Below are 10,000 nucleotides of genomic sequence, written 5' to 3' on the forward strand. Positions count from 1 at the left end.
TTCCTCCAGAGGATTAAAAAGGCGAAAACAAATATCCTTATTCCTAGCGTGAATTTGACCTTTACGGAGTTATTTGCACTTTATTAACCGTGTGTTGGAGGTCGATAATGTGTGCGTGGTTATTGCATCATCATCATTATACATTCACTTAGGCCCTTGCCAATCGCTATTCTGGCTCGCTACCCTTTTACAGCCCAGGCAGTAATGAACTATATTTCTTTCGCCATCCCCTTCCAAGCAACTTTTTTCATCGATATCGTTATTTTAGCTCCGTTCATAAAATAGTTGATGTGGCTTAATAAAGACAGATGGACCGGTGATTTAATTACGAAGCATCGTTGTCTGCGCATTACCGCCGTCATCTGTTAACATCAGGGGTTTTCGGCAAGGTGACTGTATAATATGATGACGTCGGGAATGTCATCGGAGTAAATAATCACTTATTCATTTGATTAAATCGTTCTTATTTCAAACATATATTAGCAATAAGAAGATTCGTTTTAAGGAACACTGCGAGTCGCTTAAGTTTCCCCAAATTATTGTTCAAAACTCTTTGATTGGAAAAAGTTCACAGCGAAATCAACGTTAGGTATATATATGTACGGTGAACAGACGTTTAGTGACCCTCCCCCCCTCCCTTTATGCTAGGAATAGTCAGAGGGACTCCTTAACGCTAGTAACGAAAGCAGTATTCGGGCACACAAACTCACTGAGCCGTTGAGTGCACATAATCACCTATGGATGCTAAATATTTAAGAATTTTCTTGAAGTTGTTGTTTTATGAAACCTTTTCGAAACCAAAATGTTAGGTGCCTTCTTTTTTATACTTTGAAAGTTCAAATGGCAAGAGTTTAATTTTAGACCAAAATATTTTGGTGCATTTTTAAAATTATGCCTGAAAAAGGGAAATGATCCAAATTGTTTTGACCTGGAGGGGGTTGAATCGCTTTTCCGAATATAGTCAATATGAGACTGATAGATCAGTGACTTCACGTAATGAAATGATGTGGATGAACACACACTCAAAGTATCTACAGAAACACAAGACACAGGGGAAATACAAAATTGATTTAAGTGTTTGTTTAAGTAATATGCTTTTCATTATACCCCTTCTATGTGCATGCAAAGTCTCACACTTTGTATGAATAAGAGGCAGTCAAATAAATGAAGCATTAGTCAACGCTTCTCATATTTACAACCAATTTACGGGATTCCAAAGCTGAAACGAAACTCACCAAGGAGACAAGAAAAGTACACAAATAATCCATCATTCCATTTATGTACACACGATTGTATGTTTGCATGTTTGTTTCTTCCAAAGGCGATTCCGAATAAATACATATGAAATACATATGAAAAACATGAGGGACACTCGCAAAAGGACGTAGTAAATATTACCTTATTGAGGAAAGTAAATATCTGTGACGTCTCGAATAACTGAAGTTTCAGTAAGGTAAACATGTGCAACGAAATTAGGTTAACTACGACTGAAAGACGTGAAAATAAATAGGTAGACATCAGTCCGAAACAGTTGGGAAATGACTGAATTCCGATTCTAATTGCCAAGTCACGGCACTGAGAATTTGACTATCAGTATTCAGTCGGAAAGTTCGGGTCGTTTAAAAATAGAGATGAACCTTATTCAGCAGATACTTTGGCAGTACAGTAGAAATCGCCAGCACATCCGACAGCGCGGTATATCGCATACCCTACAGCGGATGCGATAATGCATAATATGGTGAAACAGGAAACGGTTTCGACACCGGATCAGCGAACATCGAGCTTACGTTCGTCACCACAGAACTTCCAACGCCATGGTGATGCTTGTGGGTGAAGCTGGAAAACTGCCGATCTGGAGGGCGTCAGAAATAATCCCTGCAGGAGTGAATGAACAGAAATGAAACATTATGAAAGCTGGAGGAAAACGTAAATACTGCATCGGGCAGCTTCAAATTACCCAAGTTTGCGACAATAATTATGCGGGTAACGTCAGGTGGTTCGTCAGCTCATGTCTGATATATATAATATGGTATGAAATCTAACTAATGTATATTTTTTTGACGATATAATCGATATTTATTCTCATTCACACACACACACACACACACACACACACACACACACACACACACACACACATATATATATATATATATATATATATATATATATATAATTATATATATAAGCACACACACACAGACAAATACTGTACACAATTTTTCAGATATGGTAGAGAAGTTTCCATTATTTGACAGGATTGCACGATCCACTACATCTTTTTTTACTTGTTTGCCTATTTAAAAGATGGAAAAGAAATACATATCTATATCTATATCTATATATATATATATATAGCGAGAGAGAGAGAGAGAGAGAGAGAGAGAGAGAGAGAGAGAGAGAGAGAGAGAGAGAGAGAGAAGAGAGAGAGAGAGAGAGAGAGAGAAAGAGAGAGAGAGAGAAAGATTAAAAACTAAAACGTTTACCAAGTATAGCCATCCACGTCAAATAAGCCTTTTCAATCTTGTTAATGCTTTATGACCTTAAAAGTTTCCGTACATTTTATTAATCAATCTTCCTCTTTCGGGGACCTTGTTTAGCCAGCGTTTCTTTCCGGGAATAGGATAAGCAACATTACTCTGGAATGAGTCCTTATTCGCTTATCACCTTACGAGCTCGTATCTAATATTATAAACTATACCAAGGATGTGGACAAGATAGTGCCAACATCATTTCATATTAAACAAAAAACAAAACAACAACAACAAAAAAAAAAAACCCGGTCAGTATGGATATCGGATTTATCTATTCTTGTTTCATATATGCTAGGGGTAGTAACGAAATCACAATAAACTTCGTAGAGTTATATCCAAATTCAATTACGATATGTCACGAAGAGATTACACATTTTCGCCATTTTTATTTTTTCATTTTAGACCTGTGGTTGGTCTCTTGCATCCCTTCCCCCTCTTTGAGATATTTCTAGGTGACATATCAGAAGATGCTGCCATGATTAAATGCCTTTCGTAAATTATGCGGAGATAACGTCACAATGATCTTTAAAGAGCGTAGTAAGGATATTTATAGTTTTGTGTACGTCAGTAGTAGTCAGGAGTGACGTCATAAATCTGTACCGTAGCTAAAAATAACTCTCCTCTTGAATGATTCACTATGAACTTTGAGAAATGAAATAACGGAAAGAGGGTGGGTGAACAATCTGAATGAATAAGGAAAGAAAAAGACCATCACACGCACACGAAAAAAGAAGTCAAATTTAAAATGAACTGGATCGTTTTCCAAAATGAATCGTTTTCTCCCCTCTCCTCCTCCCTCGCCCCCCCCCCCCCCCCTCTCTCTTTTGGCGTTGCATCACGGTCGAAAGCGATGACGTAGGCGGAGTCCAGTGCTCGCGAGACCGCCTCGAGGAAGGGAGGCTGCGACCGCGCGACCTAGATCCGCTGATGCTGTCGAGGCGGACGGACACGAGAGAGCGGTTGGCGTAATTTAGTGACCGAGAAGAACGAGGAGAAAGGAAAAAAAAGTGCGAAGTGTTCCTTTTAATTGTATGAGCTGACAATAAGAAAGGATAAAAAAGCTCATGGATAGAGCTCCCCGTAATTCGGTTTCACATTTTGCTTTACTCTGGGGTGACATTTCACATAAGTGTAATCGGCTAGATATATTTCTAGCATTTAATTAATAGCTATTGAAACCGTACTCCCCCCCCCCCCCTTTGTTTTTTTACGAAGACTTGTGTCCACTTTTATTCTAGTACGTAAAAACCGGAAAGTTAAGATTTAAAATCAAAATTCAGAAGTTACTTACATAACACCGTATGAAAGAAGCTTCGAAGTCCTCCTAACCGAGGTGTTCGAGATAAATAACAAACGATTAACAATAACTTTACATACACTAATCAATTCCATGAGGTTCATTTACGGTTTTCGTTTACTTCCTTATTGTTAATGAAGTTCTAGACATTTCTTCGACCAGTTTTAGCTACCCATCAATTAACTGCTCAGTGTAAATAAAAACGTACAAATTATCCCAAGGGTTATTTGTTAAAATTCCTTGATATTTACACCATTAGGAATTCCCTTCCGCGTTCAAGGCCAAGCGCTGGATATGGCGTCGGTATATGGAATGGACTGAATACAAAGCTGAATGGAAGTCGGAATTTACCTCAGTCTAGAATTCTGATTTGGTTTAATCAGTTGTCACTGGAAGAAATTGTGATTAGCAAAAGGGAACAGCATAAAACTGACGATTATACGCCACTAAACTAACTGATAAGACCATAGTTTTATACGGCCATGAGACGATAGAATGTTCCGCGTAATCATGGATGCGATGTTTCACATGTACAGCGCCTACAAGACCATCATGAAGGAGACACGAAAGGAAGTAGGTAAGAGTGTTTGGTCGTCATGCACGCAAGTCGTTGGTAGTCCTGGGCACCGTAGTTGTAAGCTTAGTTCTTAAAAAAAATCGTATTCTATTCTTTTCTTTACGAAATCTCTACTTCGAAATGAAGTAAATATTCAGTGGTTGCAAGTCACCCTTTATATATATATATATATATATATATATATATATATATATATATATATACACACACACATACACACACACACACACACACACACACACATACATATATATATATATATATATATATATATATATATATATATATATATACACACTGTAGTGTCATATCTAGTTCATGCTAATACTGTGTCTTCAGTATGTCATATGCATTTGGTGTGATCAGTTTTTTGCTTCTTAACTGTGGACACCTACATGTTTTTCAAGGATTTCCTCTTTAGCTTCAACCTCTACCTCCTTTGTTGCCCCTTTTTAATTTGATTCATGATAAGTTGTTATTTTTTTCGTTGAGATTTACCTGTCAGGCGAAATGTATATAGTTATAAGGGCCATTATTTCAGCTATTCCCAAGAATAGTGAAAAAGACAACAAAGGTGTGCTGAATCACTCATACAGACATCATAGAATGTAACGCAATCACGCCTCTAGACAATGCAGTAAATCCTACAATAAAAATATGTGATAATAAAACATGGCCACAGCCTCCGACTCGCCATTTCCCCGTGTCCAGTGAAGAGCAGCAGCAACAGGCGCATCAAGTAGCGAGCAAGCACGTGTGGTATTCCCCCTACCGATTGATTGAGTCATTAAGTTCATCAGTTCGCTCCCCTACGTGATCACGCAGCAGATAGTCGATGTTAATAGGGAGAAGGGGATGGGGGCAGGGCGTCGTGACCCCCTCCCCTTCTCCGATTCCGTACATGCTCAAATACGGATAAATTCTCTTCGGCTTCGCTTGTTGAGGTCTCTTGGAAGAGGCCGAGATCGAGTCATTTTTACCGTTGTGGGTTTATGGTGTCTTTCTGTCCGTAAATGAAATGAAACGAAGCCATCATTCCTTTTTTTTACTATGTGACTGTGTTCCATTTCAGCAGAATGAGACGCATCCCTTCATTTACTTCAGCTAATTATGCATCGTAGAATTAAGTGGCTGGCGTAAAGAGAAAGCCATACGACCTGCGGAAATTGCGAGAAAATATGAAATAAAAATCTTGGTCTCCAAATATTTTAAGCAATGGATGGTCCTTCAGTTTAACGTGCTGCTACCACAAATAACAACACAAGGTATTGAATTATCAATTCTTGATTGTGCGATCTGTTGGAACAAATTTTTTTTTACTGTATAATATATGAATTTAAAAAAGGTTCCATTGTTCTCGTCCAGGTTTCGCTAGGAACACTGTTATATCTATGTATGTGTGTGTGTGTGTGTGTGTGTGTGTGTGTGTGTGTGTGTGTGTGTGTGTGTGTGTGTGTGTGTGTGTGACGAATTCTCTGTGCCCCATTGTCTTCATCTGTCTCTATCTATCGATCGATCATCTATTAAGATTATCTATAAGTCTCTTTGCTTATTTATCTCTATCACCCACCTTCCCCCGGAATTCGGATAGTATCATAAATTATACTTAAAATAATGAGAAAAGAGTCACCCATGGAAAACGAGAGGAAAGTCCCCCATAGAAAACGAAAACTCCACCATAGAACACGAAAAAAGTCCACCACAGAAAACAAAAAAAAAAAAGTCCACCATAGAAGTCGATACAAAAAAGTCCACCAGATAATAGGCACTGACTTATTAAAATCAAGACTAACCTGGGAACGCGCGCTTTAGGGTTATTGCCGGGAGCCAGAGTACAAAGAACTCGTCCTTGGCTCGCGCTTCCCTTTGCTTATTTATCGAAATGACATTTATCGGCAGGAGGAAATGTCACATAACACCCATCAGGGACCATCTGCTCTGCCAATGAAGCCGGACTTTCAGTGTGGACCGAAAAGCTGTTCACACACGCACACACACACACACACACACACACACACACACACACACACACACGCACGCACGCACGCACGCACACACACACACACACACACACACACACACACACACTCGCTCACACAAACACATATATATGTATATGTGTATATATATGTATATATATATATACATATACATACACATATTCATAACCACACACACACAAACACACCTTATTTATACCCTCCTTTAAATACATATAGACACAGAAATACACCTTACAGTCACGCATTACCCTCTGCTCCCCTCCAGTCGATTAAACTGTACAATAACTGCGATACAACTACACCAGCCACCAGGAAGAACGCAGCTTCTATCAAACGCGAATTTCGGAGATTCTGCCCCGAGGCGTTGCTAAGGTGGCGGAGTCAGTTGGTGTTTATTTCCTTATTTGTTTTTCTTTATCTATTTTATTATTGTTGTTGTTAGTATTGTTATTGTTTCTATGATAATTGTTTTTATTATTGTTGTTGTTAATGATGATGATGATGATTGTTATTGTTAATATTATTATTATCATTATCAGTATCAGTGTCATTAGAAGTATCATCGTATCATCATTATTTATTTTTTGGATTCACTGTACTTCCGGGAACGTTTTTAGAAGTTATTGTCTGAAAAAATGTATCTATATGAATAAATAAACAAGCTGCCTCTCTCTCTCTCTCTCTCTCTCTCTCTCTCTCTCTCTCTCTCTCTCTCTCTCTCTCTCTCTCTCTCTCTCTCTCTCGCTCTCTCTCTCACACACACACACACATGTACATACAGCCATACATATTCGTGTGTGTGTGTGTGTGAGTGTGTGTATGTGTGTGTGTGTGTGTGTGTGTGTGTGTGTGTGTGTGTGTGTGTGTGTGTGTGTGTGTGTGTGTGTGTGTGTGTGTGTGTGTGTGTGTGTGTGTGTTCTCTTACCTACAGTATATACGCACCTAAGTACCAATATATGACCACGCAGGGATGAACTACGATATTTGACTATTGATTAAAAGCGTTCAGATGAATTATTTAAGTCCTCGTTGACCTTTCCGAATGAACGTTCCCTTCCAAGGTTTTCGGCTTTGGTTATTGTGGGAAGAATGGATAATATCTCATGAAAGCAATGTAGGTGATTGTTTTTTATTAGTTAATAATCTTGATCGTTATTATTGGAGGCTTAGGGTGTTGTTGTCGCTATCCATTAGCTGACGGATTGATCTTATTTTTTAAATTTGTCAGACTTAGACGAAGTTCATTCTCGTTTTCTACGAGGAACGTATAAAAGAAAAAGGAAGACTTCCTTTTTTTAGGGTAACTAAGATATATACCCTTTTGTCTTTTTATTGATATTATAATTTCTAATTGTATTATATGAAAAGACTTGCAGCTTCGTAATACATACTAAAATCTATATAAAAAGGATAAACACTTATTCATCCATTGTAGTACTAAATGAATCCCATTTTTGAACGTTAATGCAGATGACCACACACACACACACACACACACACAGACACACACACACACACACACACACACACACACACACACACACACACACACACACACACACACACACACACACACACACACACACACACACACACACACACAAGCGTATACAAAAAACAAAATAGAAAAACACGCAAACATAGTGGGAAGATGAAGCCATTGAATACTCGAAATATTTGATTCCGCAGCATATCAGATATATAATGATTTTCAATATTTTTTTTTTTCTCTAATACTTTTCTCGTGTCATTGAATCAAATTTCCGAACATCATAAGGAATAACGTAAATGCCAACTACAACAGCTTGATTCATTCATCGGAATTACAGGCTTTTACACAGAAAAACCCTGGACTTAAGAACCACATCGATTCCGGAAAATTACTTGCAGCGAAAACGTACAGTTACTTACGTTTCGTCCATATCGAATTTATTCTTTCTTCTGATATGCGTATTTAACACACTGCTTGTGCTGTGTAGTGGAAACCGAACAAACTGTCATAACATTATCACATTCGAACAGTTGTTATAAGAGAGAGCTTGTTAATATAACTGCATCCGAATGATTTGGTACTTTGGAAATGTATTCATAACTGGTAAATGGCTGGTAATGGTGATTTTATCAAAAGTCGTTTCTATATATGAGTGATGTTCTTCATCTCATACATTGTTTTCTACTAAAGATTACTCCTAAATTCACATCTACTAACGTGAATACATGCTACACGTGAGAATTCAGCTTATGTGGACAGGTCGAAACAACGCTGTTAATTCCAGAAAACCAAACAATAACCTTCTGCTGTCACATGGTTCTGCCGCAAGCGTAGTTGAAAGAATTTTTACACTTCTTGGATTTCTCGAAGTTGTGTACCTCGAAGAAAACATAGGCTATGATTCACACAGGGGGAACGGGGAGCTGAAACTCAAGACAGTAAGCGCTTTCATAAAAATCCCAAGTCATCATACCCTACTGGTTAAACCATTGAGGCAGGACTAAAACTGTTTCGTGTTTACCTTATAATCGGGAACAGCACGTGATCTTAAGTGGCCAGTTCTGCGACAGCGAGCATTTCCCTCTTTTGAAGACTGACTTTTTATCTTGTAACCCTTTGGTAATTCTTTTTTCTCTTTCACTTCTTCCTCCTCTAATGATCTGTAGATTAACTAAACATACACCCATTTTTTTTACTTCTTTTAACTCGCTTAAATTACACTTGCACACTAGTTATGATAAAGAAAAGGTTTAGTTAACTATCGAGTACGTCTACAGTATAAAACCTTAAAACGATACTTTAGAACAGCTTTTCACAAAAGTAAGAACTGGGTCCGCAATCCCTCGCTCTCCACGGCGTACTCCCCTCGCCGATGCTGGATACGTGCTGCCTCGAGTGACCCAACTAGTTCAAACTGGGTCCTCTTCTTTCCCAGAAAAGGCTGCTGTCCTCGCTCCCTCACTCAGGATGTTAGAATTTTCCACTCTCACACCGAGGAAAATGTTCTCCACGCATTGCTAGTATGGAGCCATTGAATGGTGTATCCCGCCGTACTCTTTCTGATTAAGAGTCAAAGGGTGTGGTTACTGATGCAATTTGCGCGATTCCTTATTTTACCCAAGGCATGATTTTTTTTAACGGAAATTCTCGTGGATTACGTGAGTGCGATCCGTTTACCCGCCTCAGAAATATCTGTGAGTTTCGATGAGTAACATTGTGATTTATCAATAAATTGACAGATTAACGGAATTTGAACAATAGCTAATCTCTGTCAAAACTGTCATCCTTTTCCTGTAAAGTGTTAATAGCATCGACTCTGATTAATTTAGAAAAAAATAATTCCTTCCTTGATAAAAAAAATATATAACATACATGAAAAACAATTTACTATCAGTGTATCCAATGGTATCCTATCCCAGTATTAAAAAATATGTAACAAACCCAGTTGTCAACTTAGAGGAAACAACCGTTGTGGTAAGTGGTGTTCCCTTATTTTGTGGATTTTTTCCGAGAAAATAAAAACAGAGTGCATGAGAATTAGGCTTATGTCTGCCAATGCTGTTTTATTAGTTTGCAGTGTAAATAAACCTTAATAGT

This window comes from Penaeus chinensis, chromosome 10, assembly GCF_019202785.1.
Source record: "Penaeus chinensis breed Huanghai No. 1 chromosome 10, ASM1920278v2, whole genome shotgun sequence".
NCBI classification, from domain to species: Eukaryota; Metazoa; Arthropoda; class Malacostraca; order Decapoda; family Penaeidae; genus Penaeus; species Penaeus chinensis.